At 49.9% G+C, this 17,446-nt stretch overlaps 1 protein-coding gene and 1 pseudogene across 2 annotated transcripts in view; both read right to left on the bottom strand.

Annotated features, from left to right (window-relative positions):
* LTA3 (Dihydrolipoamide acetyltransferase, long form protein) overlaps window positions 1–17,446 on the bottom strand; it is a 184,734-nt gene that overhangs the window by 153,697 nt on the left and 13,591 nt on the right. The gene's annotated exons all lie outside the window — the stretch shown is intronic.
* LOC147466035 (uncharacterized) lies at window positions 13,760–15,795 on the bottom strand (annotated as a pseudogene).

Genomic DNA, 17,446 nt, shown 5'->3' on the forward strand with positions numbered 1-17,446 from the left:
CTCGCCGGAAGAAGGAAGCCGCTACTACTACTACCCTACATCAACCTAAAGATAAGCCTCGATTCAAGAAGCATGGTCGCAAGTCTCAACATCGCATGAGAGTCTTCAAATCGAGCGACAAGGACATCAAGTTCGAAACCTACAACGGACGGAGAGATATCTCCAAAGCACTGTCCTTCATCAGACAGTTTGAAGTCGCCTTTACCAATGGGCACTTCACAGAAAGATCCAAATTGCGCCATGTGGGGATGCACCTCAAGGAAACGGCCAGTAATTGGTGGTTAGCCAAGATTCTGGAAGGTTATCAGGCCAGAACTTGGGAGAGATTCAAATCTGAATTTTATGAACAGTTTCTTCCATCCGACTTCGACCAGGACATACGGAAGGAATGGGACTGGCTCGCCCAGAAGGAACATGACAGAGTCACGACCTATGTAGACAAGTATTGGTCGGTTCTTCTGAAGGTCACTCCCTTCATGAAGATTGCCGACGAGGAAAAGAAACGAAAGTTCGAAGCGGGTCTCCAACCGCAGCTTCGAAAGAGTATGAAAGTGTATCCGCATGACACTCTTCAGAGGATGATGAAGTCAGCAATCATTGCTGAGAATTTGCACTCAACTGGGACGCCCAAAAAAATGGAGCATAGCACTTACCGTGCGAGACAAAGAGGGGTCTACGATGACCAAGGGGGCCAAGGAAGAAAACGTCCTCCATCTAGGGACCATGATCATTCTAAGAAGCCAGAGGGCAATGGCAAGCGAACTAAGTATCTCTCTCCTACTCAACTCCACACCTTCAGAGAGGAAGGAAGATGCTTCTACTGTGGAGAGAAAGGACATATGAAGCCGGACTGCCCTCTAGAGCAGCAACGGCAAGAACAAGCCTCTACGAGGCAAGATAAAGCAAGGAAGGAACCCGCTCCACCAAGCTCAAACTCTATCCCAGATGTTCAAGGAAACACAGAAACAAAGAAAGGGAAGCGTCAATTTCGGAAGGGCTGGGGGTCTTTGAACAACCAGCGAGTACTGATTCTTTATGATCCAGGATCCACGGATAACTTCATCTCCCTGGATACTGCAGAACGTTTGTGCCTCACACCGGCTCAGCTTGGCACTCCAGTTACATCCGGATCGGCATTCGAGCGGTTGACAACCAATGCAACTCCCGTGCAAGGACAGCTCAATCTTCGGATTGGCGAGTACAAGGACCGCGAATCATTTTTGATGGCACCCATCGAGGGATGTGATATCATCTTGGGTATGCCATGGCACTTCCACATGACACCTGTCCCCGATTATGTGGAAAAGACCCTCACTTTTGATCATGGGGGTAAGAAAATAAAGATTCATGCTGATGTAGGAGATTGGCAGTTCCCAATTGTAAGTCATATCTCCATTAAGAAAGAAATGAAGAAGTGTGTTTCTGCTTGCTTGATTTTTGCACGTAAGAAGGATAAAACTAGTCGGGAAAATCTCTAGTCTGGAAATTAAGCGTTTTCAATTTATTGAAAAGTACAAAGATTGTTTCACAGAAACACTCCCTGATGAGCTACCTCCGGTACGCCCGGAAGATCACCGCATAGATCTCATACCGGGTAGCTCGCCTCTCGATCAACCCCCTTATCAGGTGAGTCTTGCTCAGCAAGAGGAAATTTTGAAGCAAGTCAACGAGCTTCTAGACAAAAGGGTTAGTACGGCCAAGTGCTTCACCCTACTGCTCTCCAGTTCTACTGGTGCAGAAGAAAGATGGCACGTTTCGAATGTGCATAGACTATAGGTCTTTAAACAAGATCACAGTCAAGAATCGCTTTCCGATCCCACGGATTGATGATATACTTGATAAGTTGCAGGGTGCAAGTGTCTTTAGTCGCATAGACTTAAAGAGTGGTTATCATCAGATACGGATCGCCCATTAGGATGTCCATAAGACTGCTTTCCGCAAAACATTTGGACTATATGAATTTTTGGTAATGCCTTTCGGCTTGACCAATGCTCCTGCGACATTCAATCGCATGATGGACCGCATTTTCAGCCCATATCGAGCTTTTACGGGAGTATTCTTTGACGACATACTCATCTTCTCTAAGTCAGAAGAGGAACATCGGAAGCACTTAGACCTAGTGTTTGAAGAATTGCGAAAGCATGAGTTGCATGTGAATGCAAAGAAGAGCGAGTTCTTTCTCTCAGAGATACACTATCTCGTGCATATAGTCTCTCACAATCAAGTGAGTATGGATCCTGCCAAGATCAGAGTGGTAGAAGATTGGCCTATTCCCACGACGGTACATGATGTACGTAGCATTATGTTTGTATTATCGAAGGTTTGTTCGAGGATTTGCCCATGTAGCAGGACCACTTCATGATTTGACAAAGAACAAGGTTCCTTTCAGATGGGGATCGAGACAACAAGGAGCTTTTGATCGGCTCAAGTACTTGCTAAGCCATGGACCTATTTTGATAGTGCCTGACTTAAGGAAACCATTTGAGGTTCACTGCGATGCGTCAGGCGATTGCATCGGAGCAATGTTAAACCAAGAAGGCCATGCAGTGGCCTACGAAAGCAGACGGCTCAAGGATGCAGAGTTGCATGCATCAATCTACGAAAAGGAACTCACGGCTGTGATTAACGCTTTATCCAACTGGAAGCACTATCTTCTAGGAGTGGATTTTGTGATCAAGACTGATCACCAGAGTTTGCGGTATTTTCTTACGCAAAAAAAACTATCTGAGAAGCAGATGAGATGGGCAAACTTTTTGTCTATGTTTCACTTCCAGATCATTCACACGGCTCGGAGTAACAATGTGGTCGCGGACGCATTGTCTAGGCGGCCAAGGGTGAACGCTATCACTTCGGTGTATCACCAAGAATTAGAAGCACTACCGGATTTGTATCCGAATGATCCAGACTTCTCCACCATTTCGGGAAAGCTACATCGTGGAGAGAATGAGTTTCCCTATTCCATTCGGGACGGTTATTTCTACCACCATCAGGCCCTACGTGTGGCGGAACCATTAAGAAAGAAGATCATGGATGAAGCACACGCTTCGCCTTATGCGGGTCATCGGGGTATTCTCCCTACGACCTTAGCAATGGAAAGATATTTCTTTTGGCCTAGCCTTAAAGCAGGCATTGATAAGTATCTCAGGGAATCCTTGGTTTGCCAAAAAGTGATGTATGATCGACATAAGACGCCTAGGTTGCTACAACCATTGCCTGTGCCTAATGAACCTTGGGAAAGTATTGCCATGGACTTCATCATGGACCTCCCTAGAACTCAGACTGGAAATGACGCGATCTGGACCATTGTGGACAGGTTTAGCAAGCAAGCACACTTTATACCAGTCAAGAAAACGATCAAAGCAGATCATATGGCTAGGGTTTTTAAGGCATAGATCTTTAAGCATCATGGAATGCCTAAGTCTATTGTGAGTGATCGAGATCCTCGCATGACCGGAAATTTTTGGCGTGCCTTGATGGATAATCTTGGTACGAAGTTGAATTTTTCATCTGCCTACCATCCTCAAACAGACGAGCAAAGTGAAATAGCCAATTCCACAGTATTGGATATGTTAAAAGCTTATGTGTCACACCGGCAATCTGACTGGGAGAAATATTTGCCTCTTGTCGAGTATGCGTATAACAATACCATACACTCATCGACGGGGAAAGCACCTTTTGAGATTCTCTATGGTAAACCTTTGCTTCCACCGATCCTTTTAACTAAGGATAAGATCTTTGCAACAGATGAATTTGTCCGGGATTTGGACACAGCCTACGGGCAAGTTAGGAGAGCTATTCTACGCTCTCAGGAAAAGCATAAGAAAGCTGCAGACAAGCACAGGAGGAATCTAGACTTAACAGTCGGACAGTTAGTCTTACTCAAGTTTGAGAAGGCAAGACTTAAGAAACAAGCGTCTCATAAGGGGAAGGTGGTAAAACTTTCTACCCGTTATTATGGGCCGTTTAAGATCACTGAGCAAGTGAATGATGTCACCTTCCGATTAGAGCTACCGCCTAATTGGAGGATCCATAATGCTTTCCATGTCAGTTTACTCCGGCCGTATGTGGGACCGCCTCCGAGTCAGGCTAGTGCTGAGGAACCTCCTGAGGTTGAGGAAACAGAAGAAATACTCCAACTGGAACAGATAGTAAGTCATCAAGAGCGGGCCCTCAAGTCCGGAAAAATATCACGGAAGTATTTGGTTAAGTTTAAGAACTATTCGAATCTAGATGCTCAGTGGATGACGCAGGAGGAATTAGCAGCTTATCCCAAGATACTGGACGTATATGTTTAAGCACTACAGTTGAGGTCAACTGTTTAGAAGCCAGAGGGATGTTGCTAATTGGACTATTTTCTAATTTTTAATGATTAATTTCTTTCTCTAGGATATTTTATTGTGTACACTAAGAACTGTTAAAAGATTGTAGCTACAGGAAGCGCCATCAAGAACAGACAACTCTGATGTGTCATTTGATGGGTGACAGTAAACATCGCGAAGGAGTTTCCGTAAGTTCGATGGAAAGGGCCGGGTTACGAGTGCCCCTGATGCGTCACATGATGGGTGACGGGTGCATCAGATAGGGGGCATTCCGTAGGCTGAGGAGGAAATCCGAACTGAGTAAGAAAATACGCATAAGAAAGCAAGCACAAAAATAAAGATGGGTTCAAAGAAGCTTTTTACGAAAAGCAGGAACTTTCGCGAGAGGGCAGATGCTTTCCCTCGAGGAGTCTGTGTCTGCATTGCATCTGTGCCCGTGTTCTGCACCCGGGGACGCCTAGAATGTGTTCGTGTAGCACGCAAGGCTGGCTGAATTCAGCGATCTCTCTCTCTCTCCTCTCGCTAGGGGCGCCAGGCTTTTGTTTTTCGGCTCCTATTCCCGCCGGGTGAAAGGGCAGTTAGCGTTCCAGTTTTACACACGCCAGGAGCAGCAGGAGGAGTTAGCGCTGAGAATTTGGAGCAGTCATTGCGAAGGAAATTCAGCAAGTGTTCGTGTGACGACTGAGTACGGAGGTCGCTTTTCCGAGCAAGGAGCTACAGGTATAATTTGTTGATACGCATTGCGAGCTATTGCTTGGTTGTTTTGCAGGAATCCTCCCTCACGAGAAGTACGACCTTTGCGTCTAAGTCCCTCTCGGGAAGTACGGCTTTGCACCTAAGTCCCTTACGGGAAAGTACGGCCTCGTGCCTAAGTCCTTCACGGGAAAAGAACGACCTTCGGGTCTAAGATTACCGAACGGAGGGGATTCCTCGGATTCTTGTGCTTGTATATGAACTCTCCCTGAATAAAGAATACTCTTGACGGGGGGGGGGGGACCAGCCCATCTTTTGGTCCCCAATACTGTGTCGATCTTCTCCCTTCTCTCACATTTGCAAAGTATTTTATTTTTCAGATTTCTAAGTGCTCGTGTACGCTCCCGTATTGTGACAAAATGACAAAAGTATGAAGGCCTCATTAAGTCATTTGTATCTATGTGTTATGACCTTTCTTGCGAATACATGCGATGGTAAAAGAGTGTTGATAGCACAAGATCATCAGTGGCGTGTATTTATGGTATGCAATCGAGGACGTTTGCGATTTCAAGAGGGGGGTATGTCACGGGGACGTGGCAACTGCTAACTTTGGTTGGTTTCTTTCCAAAGGGTTTTGTTTTAATTTTGAGACCCTCTTCTTGAAGTAGGAAACAGTCGGACATTGTATGGCCAATGTGAACGGTAGTTTCACCCGCAGATGGGTAGTGGTCGGCACCGGAATTCGTATAGTAAGAGGATGTCTAGGCTCAAAGCAAGATCATATAGGTCCCCTCGTCGCACTTAGCAAGTTGGTGGATACTAGGAAGTGAACTCAATAAAGGCCTAAAGTGAAGGTGTGACTACCACCAGAAAGTATCCGACAGTTGAGCCACATTGCACTTTTGGATGCGGTCCCAATGAGGATAGATGGTCACAGATGACCCCAGGGAGCCCAACCGAATCATCTCCTAAAATTTAGGGAACTGCTATTTTGGGCCGTGAAATGTGTTCGGGTGACCAGGGGAACATTTTACAACTCTACCGCGAAGTCAACTCGGCGACCAGTCGGGAGATTTTTAAGCGACGAACCCGAAACGGGAAAATGCTTGTAAATGCGCCAAGTGGCAAATTCTCATGCACTTGCCTCTTCCAGAATATGGGCGCTGAAATTTAAGCTGGGAGGAGCTCTATTATGCATTTTGTCACAGGTTTAGAGCTATGGAGTGCTTCCTTTCCCTCTTGTGTACAGTGCGGTGCCAGGAGTGATGCCCTGCACGCTACGCATTGCTCTCTCTCTCCCCTACAAGCAGTATGTTATGCCCCACTATTGGGCTTTTCATTTGACCAATGTACAGTTATGTGGGTTCATGCGCGATTGCCAAGGCAAGAGCCTCTTGCACAGGTACTGGATTAGCTAGCGGCTAATCCCCCGCAGGTACAGGTGAATTCGGAGAGCTTTCACGCCAAAAATCTCGTCCGATTCAAAGGGCAAGTAGCCCTACAGGTGCGGGAGCTCGAGGTCTTGCTACAGGTGCGACCGGCACGCGAAACCGAGCCCAAAACAGTGAATTACAGCCTGCTGTGTATTTTTGCAAGTTTAGGGTTTCGGCCCTAAACGGACCCTAATACCCCTAGGAGGTTCGGGGACGCGAGGGGACCATTGTACAGGTGAACTGGCGCATTTTCGGGGCAGAAAACAGAGAATTCAGCGTGCTGCAGATTTTCGCCAGGTTTTGCAAAGTGTCCGTATGCGTCTGGAAAGTCACCTATTGCGTGGGGATACTGACTGTGAAGCGTCCTAGTACAGTTATGCTGCCAAAATCGGCCAGAACAGGTGTTTCTTAGCCTAGATTGTGTGGGGCAGCTTGTAGGAGATCACAGGTTTTATTCCCTCTGTTAAAGAATAAAGAAATACCGAAAGGGGCACCAAGTTTGGGGCCTACAGGTTGTCGGCATCTGCTCGGAGCATTCTAGCTTCCGAGCCGTGTGTGTACTTAGGTGTTAATCCTCGTTACAAGTTACCTTTGCAAAGTACTCTGTGTGTGTCTAAAGTAAAGAATTTCGGGTGAAAGCCAACGCCTACCGCCCTACGGGCCGGTTTCACATTCCCTCGGTTCGAGTTCTGGTTAGGGATACTCACTCTCTCCCGAAGGTCATCCTCCTTCCTCGCGTGAGTGGGGGTTGGTTTAGACAGAGCGTGGAGTATTTGGGCCTCCCGAACCAGTGCTTCATTTGTCGACAGATGGGCCATCTTGCGAAAGCCTGTCCACGGAGGAGGCCCTGACCTACACCACAGACTCAGCCCCAGCCTGCAAGGGTTGGCCAGCAGCCACAAGCGGAGACACAGAGCACACAGGCATAGCCACCCTCCGAGCATGGGGCTCCAGCGGAGGAGGGATGGCAGCAGGTTCGTGGTCGACGCCGACAGGGGCCACAACGACAGCCTGGCACTCAGCGTGGTCCTCAGGCGCCTACCCAGCAGCACTGGGTTCCCACGGGGAACCGATTCGGTCCTCTTGAGCAGGACGATGTCCCTGCTCCAGCCCCCACCTCAGCTTCACCCTCGACAACCCCTCCTCCCCCCCTCCTCATCAGCCTCCCCCCCGCCTCCTGTTCTCGCCGCCTCTCCCCCTCGCCCCTCTACCTTTGCCGGTCCCCCCCCCCCCCCCCCCCCCCCCCCCCCCCCGCCCCTCTTCTCCCTTACCTCCCCCTGCTCCTCCACCCCCCCCTCCCGCTCCAGTTCCACAGTCGACTCAGGGGGCAGGGCCATCTCCGGCTGCTAGGAGATCTCTTGGCAGCGCCTTTGCCACGAGTCACTTGGCGAGAGAGGGACAGCCTTTCTTGCGGCCCCCTCTACAGGTACAGACGTCTCCTTTTTGCAGCAGTCCCTCGAGGTCTGACGAGCTTTGACATTCGACGCCGATGGGACTTCTTTGCCTACGACTTTACACGCTTTCTCAGCGACTCCTTATCAGACCTTGAGGCAACCTGCTTTACAGGTCATGTTCTGTTCCTTGCAGCCAGGGAGATAGAGGCCTTGGACTCCGCAGTTGGCTTCTCTTTTCCGGACCCTCGACTCAGTGTTGGAGTGGCTGCATATACAGGCCCTAGAGTTCTCTCACCACATGGGAGACCTAGGAGTTACAGACATGCTTTTGACTCTGGCCATTCGCCAAGTTTGCGATGACTCCTCCAGATGCAACAAGATGTAGACACATTGTGGTCCACTTCTTTGCCGATACTCAGTGCTCGCCATGCTATGAATACATTCATGAGGACTCCTGGACAGAGGAGGTTGCTTTACGTACAGCTCAGGCTACTTGGGCTTAGGCCAGACACTCTTTGCAGTCACGCCTATCTAGAGGACGCTCGGATGCGGATTACTCCCCATCCAAGCGAGCCTCGAAGATAGCATGTTTAGCTACTGCGGCAGCATCTGTTCTTTCTCGCTCCCCATGAGGATCGTCTCATGGAACGTGCAGGGACTAGGTGGGCCCCAGTTTCAGCTTCAGAGGGGCCAACTTCGTCGGGAGCTTCAGCGTTGCCTTGTGGGAGGAGAGGTTGATCTCTTATGCTACAGGAGCATCATCTATGTGAGAGCCGCATTAGACGTTGTGGTCAGCTCTTGCATGGACGATATGATACTTTTTGATCAGCTGCTTTTGAACCTGGAGGCATCCAGGGTGGGGTATGTATGACTATTGGGGATTCTTTGCAGAAGGCCATTGTGGGCAGAGGGATTATTGTGCCAGGCAGGGCTTAGTGGATCACTATGCAGGTTCAAGGTTGCCTTGTGGGCTTCCTGAACATATTTGCGCCCAATGTGGCGAGTGCACGAGCAGAGTTTTGGTCACAGATTGTTGAGTCTCTCCCGCAGGCAGAACAGTGGTGCATAGGGGGTGACTTCAACATGTTGGACCCTTCTGACAGGATTGGTGGTAGCCATGCTACTGTTTTGCATGGAGTTAAGCTGGCAGCTTGAGAGAGGTTTTGTATGACTCTGAGGGTTTCGGATGTGTGGCAGCACTCTAGCTTTGTGAGGCCCCCAGACAGCCTGGCCTTCTCTCATTCGGACCCCAAAGTGGGAGGAGTGAATCTATCGCGGATAGATCGCTTCTACACTAGTGACCATTTCTGTGACTTGGGTGGGACAGTTGGCATTCTGGCAGGGACTTCCTTCTCGGACCATGCACCAGTGATCCTCACAGTGGCAGATAGCAGGGGAGGGGGAGCACGATGCTTCACATCCCTGAGAGGGTCTTGCTGGACTCTGCACTCAGAGAGCGAGTAGATGCTCTCTGGACACAGTGCTTGAACATGCAAGATTCTCCAGCTGACAGAGTGGCCTCAGGACTAGCTCAGCTTAGTTGCTTCCTTCTCCAGGAGTCTTTGACTCGCCTGGCTGCAGTGAGAGAGGAGCAGCAGCCTCTCAGACAGGGCGTTGCTTCCTTGCAGAGGATGCAGAAGTAGCATCCAGACAGTCCTTGGTTGGAGGAGCAGTTATAGCAGGCTCGCCAGGAGCTAGTTAGCACAGAGGAGCGGCGCCATGAGTTTGCTTTCCATCGACAGGCATCTCAGTGGACGCAGGTGGGTGACAGAGTGACTGGTGCTTTCTTCGAGGTAGTGGGACCTCGGCATACGCATGCCAAGGTTAGTCAGCTGAGGAGGCCCAACGGGTCATTTGCTTTTGAGCCAGAGGTCATGCGTGCAGTTGCTACTGACTTTTATCGTGAGTTATTGTCTGCAGAGCGTCAGGATGCATGCAGGGAGCAGGTGTGGGCACTGATGCCTTGCTTGGTGACTGAGGAGATGCGTCAGAGCCTTGAGCTGCCACTTCAGCTTGAGGAGTTGTACACGGCTCTTAGTGCACTCCCCCGTGGTAGCTATCCAGGTGAGGCTGGCTTGACTCCCAGTTTTTTCTTGGAGTACTCGGACTTGCTTGGCCCAGATCTCTGTAGTGCTTTTTAGTACATCTTGCACACAGGAGAGATGCCTGACAGCATGAGTGAGGGTCTCATCTATCTCATTCCCAAGGAGGGTGGCTCCTTAGATGAGATTCGACAGTGGCGCCCCATCACCATCCTTAACTCAACCTACAAAATTCTTGCCAAGGCTCTGAGTTTGAGGATTTAGCCACTTCTAGAGAGCCTTATACATGGGACTCAAACAGGTTTTGTCAAGGAGCGCAGTATCCTTGACAACATCTTTACTTTTTGGGAGGCTTCTGTCCTAGCGCGGCTCCGTGGTGAGGATCTGGTGATTCTTCTTCTCGATTTTGAGAAGGCTTACGACAGAGTTGACTCGAACTTTCTAGAGGGCACTCTACGCAGGATGGGCTTCTCAAATGCTTGGATCAGAGGGGTGTTAGCTTTGTACAGACGAGCACACAGTCAGGTACTTTTGTCAAGAGGTAGAGGTGATCGTTCAGTCAGACAAGGCTGCCCTCTTGCCCCTTTCCTCTTTCTGTTCTACACTGAGGCGATGAGCAGGTTTTTGGTGTCGTAGCAGGTTGGTTTACGGGGCTTAGCACTTCCTATTCGGGGAGATGAGCTATTGGACGCTGAGTTTGCTGACAACTCACCCTTGTACTTGGATGGCAACTCACCCTTGTACTTGGATGGCAACCTTCACAGCTGTGAGCAGGCTCTTGAGACCTTCTGTTGTGCATCTGGCGCACTGATCAATTGGAGAAAGACAGTGGCTTTCTCGGTTGGTAGTGCTCCTCTACCCGATTGGATGCCAAGGGAGGGTTTCACCCAGGGACTGCAGTTCGGTACTTGGGCTATCAGGTTGGTTTAGACTTGTCTCCCGAGCAGCAGATTGCTCCCTCCTCCTGTCTATCAGGAGGAAGTTGCTACATTGGAGCTCCGCACGACTTTCTTTGGCTGGCAGAGTTGTAGTGGCCAACCTGGTGTTGTTGGCTACTATGTGGTACATCACTTCTTGCTGGATCTTCTCAAGTTCTTGTATCAGCCAGGTAGAGAGGTTGATCAGGAACTTCCTTTGGTCAGGGCATGACACTCAGACAGCGCGGGCCAAAGTGGCTTGGCGAGTCATCACTCTTCCTTGTTCACAGGGAGGGCTTGGGATCATAAACCCAACACAGCAGAGCAGAGCCCTTCTTGGGAAGTTCATCGTCCGAGGACTGAGGAGCCCTGGAAGGAGTTCTTGCTACAGCGGCTTCGTGCTAGGGTGCCTAAGGCAGGAGGCCCCTGGCAACCTTCGACCAGATGGATCTTCACAGAGATCCACAGAGTTGATCGGAGACTGGAGGACTGCTTCGCTATGGGTTTGCTTCGATCTTGGAAGCACTTGCGGCGAGGCCTGGAGCAGCGGCAGCCTACTTGCGCGGAGGAGCACCTGCGACCTCTTGTTTGGAACCCCATGGTTAGCACTCAAAGAGGCCACCTGGTTGGTAGTCGGCCTCATTTTCCTGGGGTCCATGGTAGCAGGTCCAACACGCTCTCTAGGTGACTGGCTACAGTTTTCAGGCTTGTCAGAGGAGCTGTAGGGCTTCAGTTACAGGGCATGAGAGGGGTGCAGAGCATGTGCTAGGACATCTCAGAGGCAGTACCAGCTAAGTGGCTAACACCTCTCGAGTCAACAGCGCCCAGATGGATGGGAGCCTTCAAGCGATTGGAGGTTCTCATCTCAGTTCAAGCTTGTTCAGAGACTGTTCCCTCTCTGCTTTTTGAATTACAGGGTGAGGGACGCTTACAGCGAGTTGCAGTAGAGGCCCCGCAGGTGGCTGAGTGCTGTTTTCAGAGGATCCGAGTAGTGGGCATCTGTGGGAGGACTTGTGTCATCGATCCTGACCCAGCTGCTCTTGAGACTGAACATTGGAGACTGTGGGCTTGGGAGTGCTGTCCACTGGCACGAGTACAGTGGGATCCTGGAGAGTGGCTATGGAGGGACCCTTTCTCTTCTGCAGACCACCCACGTGTCCCTTTCTTTCAGTACACTGTTCGACTAGGACGTCACATTCTGGCAGCATAGAGAGAGGCTCGCCTTGCTACAGCACCTCATTGGTAGGAGGAGGGTCTCACAGCTAAGTTCTTGGCAGCTTTTTGGGAGAGGTTGTGGGACTCCAGACAGCCGAGGTGAGTCACTTTGTTTCAGTGTGGCTGGTCGCACACAGAGCTACAACAGTTGGGAGCTGGCTTGTGCATAGTGGTCTCTCGGCCGCATGCACAGCTTGTGACCATCTTGTGGAGAGTCAGCGCCACTGTCTTTGGGACTGTCCCTTGGCACATCAAGTGTGGCTTCGTGTTCTTCGATTAGTGCCTGCTCTCTCCACGGCTCGGCAGTACACTTGGGGGGCAGCTGCTTGGTCCACTCTCACGGGCCTGGCACTTCAGTTTGAGCTATCTTCCACCAGCACGATGATAGTGATGCATGGGGAGCGACCTACTCTCCAGCCTGCCACACAGCTTCCTTCACAGGAGTGGTGCAGTGAGAGAGAGGAGTGTTGGGAGCTCATCAGTGGACTGACACTCTGGTTCATCCGGCAAGCCCATTGCTTCCGCATCTTTGAGGCTCGCCCTATACCACCAGCAGAGACTGTTCATGATCTTTGGTTAGAGCTCATCCACACTCTCAGAGGACAGCTCGAGAGACTTCAAGGCAGCTCCGACCGCATGAGGGAGCGCAGAGAGGCCTTCCTCCGACCTTGGCGTCCTGGGCCTTTTTTCACCATGGTCCAAGGTGTACTCAGATGGCACTACCGTCCACCTGTGTGGCTTTTCCCTCCTCCCATTTCTTGATTTAGCCTTATTGTACATATGTTGTTTTTTCATTGGGAGAGTCTCCCCATCATGGTTGTTGTAGCCCTCTCTCGAAGAGGTGGTTGTAGCCCTATGGGCAGTTTCATTAACTAATAGAAGGATGAGAGAGATGACACACGACATGAAGTGGCAAAATTCCACCCCAGAGAGTATTGGCCCCAAACCTTGGCGCCCCTTCGGTATTTCTTTATATTGCATCAACTCAGTACAAGCCCGTACTCCAGACTCTGCATGTTCTCCAGAAAGCATGCCAGAGAATGAGCCCTTAGCACATATTTAAAGGCCCTAGGCCCCAAAAGCAATTTTACATGAAAAGCCTTTAAACTCAAAAGCTTCTGGTCCAAAAGCAATGCCAAAAAAGCTGCCAGCATAAATCACGGAATTCCGTACAACTGCCATGTCAACAGTCAGTGCAAAACGTAAAAATCCATACAACCTGTTACGTCGTCACTATCAATGTAATTTCCAAAAATGTGCCACGTCAACAGTTCCACACTGTGTGTGTGTGTGTGTGAGGGTCCAACTTTATTCTAATCCTTTATGTCACTTAGGGCCCCATCGGACAGGGTCCCCATAAGTTGGTAGGACTTCTTCTTCAGTTACTTGTTCTTCTTAGGGTTTAGGCCCCTCGGCCGGCATCTGTAAGTTGGCCCCATTCTTCAGGGCTTTGACACGTCAACAGTTTGTGACAAACACTGCCAAAGAGCTCTGATACCAATGTACTGTGCAGCAGCAGTGAATGATGGTGAATGCTCATGATGAGAGCTCAGTTCGTGCCCAAGGTTCCTCTTACTCAAGGGGAGAGAGAGCCCCCCTTTACTTCATGAGAGATGTGCGAAGACCAAAACAAGAGAATGAAAATTGTGAGTGATGGGGTGGGGGGGAAGAGAGAGAGAGAGAGAGAGAGAGAGAGAGAGAGAGAGAGAGAGAAAGAAAGAATTTTTACATCTATTAGAAGGCCGAAATCGGCCTATGAGACAAATCAATGTACATGGGTGTGTCTTCCGTCAATCGGAAAGACAAAAGTGCTGAAAAAACTGACTGACTGACTGATTGATAAAGCTGATACAAATCTCCATGATGAGAGTGTGAGTGTGTGGAGCGCTATCACTATGGTAGCCTATATACAAGAGGGTAGTACACGCATGATATGCATCTGGGTGACTAACTAAACTAGCTCCATCCTATGCTAATGGGTGGGTGTAAGATGTGGTACATGGGTGGAGCTGGAGCCAGGGCTGCTCGGATGGCTACAGTGGGGTCGGCCATCATCTGGGCTCGTCTCTCCTCAGTGGCTCGGCGATCACGGGTCTGAATCTCCGCAATCTGGCGTTGATGAAGTCTGGGGGCCCGGCAACCTGTAGGGCGGGGCCGTCTCCTAGCTCTGGAGGTCTCAGTCTGTTGAAGAGTCACCCCTCTGTGTGTCGGGTGGTGGGGGGGCTGGTAGATGTCGTGAGACGAAGAAGTCAATGAGCTGGGTCTGTCTCCCTCCTGTCTGAGCTGTCGTGGGCTCAAGTAAGGCCTCTCTATGGCTTTGTATCTCTAGTAAGAATCGCCCCAGTTGGCGCTGATCTCTAGAGTCCATGATCTCTCGAAGGGTATGTGAATAAACCCTCATATCTGCCTCTGATGTCATCATATGCTCTGCATCTGCATACAAAGTGCTCCTCATCCTCTAGCTCCACTCTACATACCCGGCATATCCGCTCCTATCTGGGGGTGTCTGATGCTCTGCCAGTCTCAATCTCTAGTCGATGTGAGGAAACCCTCAGCTGGCCAATAGCTACTCTCGAGCTATGAGGCATGTAAGTATTTATGTATTGTGGTCGCTGAATGAACCCGTCTGCTAGTATGTCCAGGAATTGATCTCGGTAATGTGACCGTCTAGATGCCAGGTCGGGTGTGAGCCATGTCCGACTTGTGTAGAGATGCCAAAGATCCTGTCTTCCTGAGGCGGATGTGGGGTGAATCTGGGTCATCCTGAAAGGGTGGCAGTCTATCCATGTCTAGACCCTGTCTGTCAAACCATGCTCTAACCTGAGTGTAACAAGCTCTATCATACACTGTCTCTGAGATCTGTATAGCTGCCTCAAATGCTCTGCGTGTGAGTCTGTCTGTTGGGGGCTCTCTCATCCTCTGAATGTAGGAGATAGTCTGGAACAGTGCCTCTACTATCATGGGAGGTGCCGCTAGCTCTGCTCTGATGATGTCGTGTGGAAGTGTCGGCTTCCCGCGAAATAATCGCGAGATCATACGTACCTGGGGCCTCTCGACCGCACTCCATTGGGTGTCTATGAGGCCTGGGGCCCAAACTGTCGCTGCATACATCATAGCTGGTGTGACTAATGTGTCAAATAGCCACCCCTTCGTACGCGGCTCCTGAAAGTGTGCCTGGTGACGTTGCCGCTCTAACATGGCCAATGCTGCGTACCCCCGTGTCAGTCTGTCTGTAGCTGCCTGTCTCATGGAGAAAAGACCAGGCAAACTCGTGAATGTGACTCCAAGGTAGACATATGAAGTGACGACCACTATCTGTCCGCCGCCGGCTGTGAATACTGTTGTAGCTCTCACCATGGGAGAGGTGTGGAAGATCATGACCTTGGTCTTGCCAAGGTTTACTGTCAAACCCCTGTGTGTACAGAACTCATCCAAGGCAGCCAAGTGGTGCCGTAATCCCTCGGGTGACTCTGAAATCAATACAAAGTCATCAGCACATAATAAAATGTGTACAAGTGTACCTACGAGGTCTGACCCCTCTCCTCCAGCTCGTAGAATGTAGTCCTCAATCTCGACGATGTAGAGTCCGAATAGAGTGGGGGAGAGTGGGCAGCCCTGCTTAACACCAATGGTGCTAGCAACAGCCTCAGACAAACCTCCTGAACAGCGTACCCTTCCAGTCACCTGCTCATAGAGTGCATAGAGGGCCCAAATCATATCTGATGGTATCCCCAAGCTTTGGAGGCGTCAGAAGAGCCTCTCTCGTGGCACTGTATCAAAAGCTTTGCGGAAATCCACAAAGCAACAATACAATCTCTTCTTCTGCACCTTCGCCCCATCAATGAGGCAGCGCAGAATGAAGATGTGAGCAATAGTGGAGAAGGCCCGTCGGAAACCTGCCTGGCCGCGTGCACCTAGACCCTCAATCTCTGCATATGAACTGAGCTCTGCCTCAAGTACTGCCCAGTATAGCTTGGCCATGGTGTGGCCAACCATGATGGTCTTGTAGTTCCCTGGGTCCAGGGTGTCACCAGATTTGTGGAGAGGCAAAATGGTGTGTGTTGCTAATTGGACTATTCTCTTTTTTTTATTTTAATGATTAATTTCTTTTTCTAGGATATTTTATTGTGTACACTAAGAACTGTTAAAAGATTGTAGCTACAAGAAGTGCCATCAAGAACGGACAACTCTGATGTGTCACTTGATGGGTGACGGTAAACATCGCGAAGGAGTTTTCGTAAGTTCGGTGGAAAGAGCCGGGTTACGAGTGCCCCTGATGCGTCACATGATGGGTGACGGGTGCATCAGAAACGGGGCATTCCGTAGGCTAAGGAGGAAATCCGAACTGAGTAAGAAAATACGCGTAAGAACGCAAGCACAAGAATAAAGATGGGTTCAATGAAGCTTTTTACGAAAAGCAGGAACATTCGCGGGAGGGCAGATGTTTTCCCGCGAGGAGTCTGTGTCTGCATTGCATCAATGCCATGTTCTGCACCCGGGGACGCCTGGAATGTGTTCGTGTAGCATTGTTTTCACTAACTGAGTGAGTTTTTATTTTGAACAGGTTCACACTTTATTTTATAAAGTGGCCGGTCATTTTTAAGTGACCAGCCCTCTTATAATAAAATAAAGCAAGGCTCTTCTAAAAAAGCCTACGTTTAAAAAAAAAAACTCAGCGCTAATAAGCTACGCAGGGCTGTACGGCAACAGCGTTCTCTCTCTCTCCTCTCTCTAGGGCGCCAGTTCTTGCTTTTTGGGGTCGCTATTCCCGTCGGGTGCCAAGGCCTATAAAAGAGGCAGGTAGCGTTCAGTTTTGCAAGAGGGATCGCAACAATCCAGAAGTGCAAGCGCTGGAGAATCTGGTACCAAGTGCCGGCGACGGATTTCGCGAGAGTTCGTGTGCCGACGGAGTGCAGAAGTCACTTTCTCGAGCGAGGAGCAACAGCTATAATTTGTCGCTTTGTGTGGTTGTTTTTGCAGGAATCCTCCCTCACGGGAAGTACGACCTTTGCGTCTAGGTCCCTCTCGGGAAGTACGGCTTCACGCCTAAGTCCCTTACGAGAAAGTACGGCTTCGCGCCTAAGTCCCTAACGGGAAAGAACGGACTTGCGCCCAAGCCCTTTTACGGGAAAGAACGACTTTCGGGTCTAAGATTACAGAACAGAGGGGTTTCCTCGGGTTCTCGTGCTTGTATATGAACTCTCCCTGAATAAAGAATACTCTTGACGGGGGGGGGGGGACCAGCCCATCTTCTCGTCCCAAATACTGTGTCGATCTTCTCCCTTCTCTCACATTTGCAAAGTATTTTATTTTCACATTTCTAAGTGCTCGTGTACGCTCCCGTTTTGTGACAATGGTATTAGAGCTCGGACTCCTCTCTTTCTCTACAAAGAAGGACGATTCCGAGAAGAACGGGAAAAACCATGTTGAGCC

Source organism: Adiantum capillus-veneris, chromosome 1, assembly GCF_014529385.1.
Source record: "Adiantum capillus-veneris isolate H3 chromosome 1, ASM1452938v2, whole genome shotgun sequence".
Taxonomy (NCBI): Eukaryota; Viridiplantae; Streptophyta; class Polypodiopsida; order Polypodiales; family Pteridaceae; genus Adiantum; species Adiantum capillus-veneris.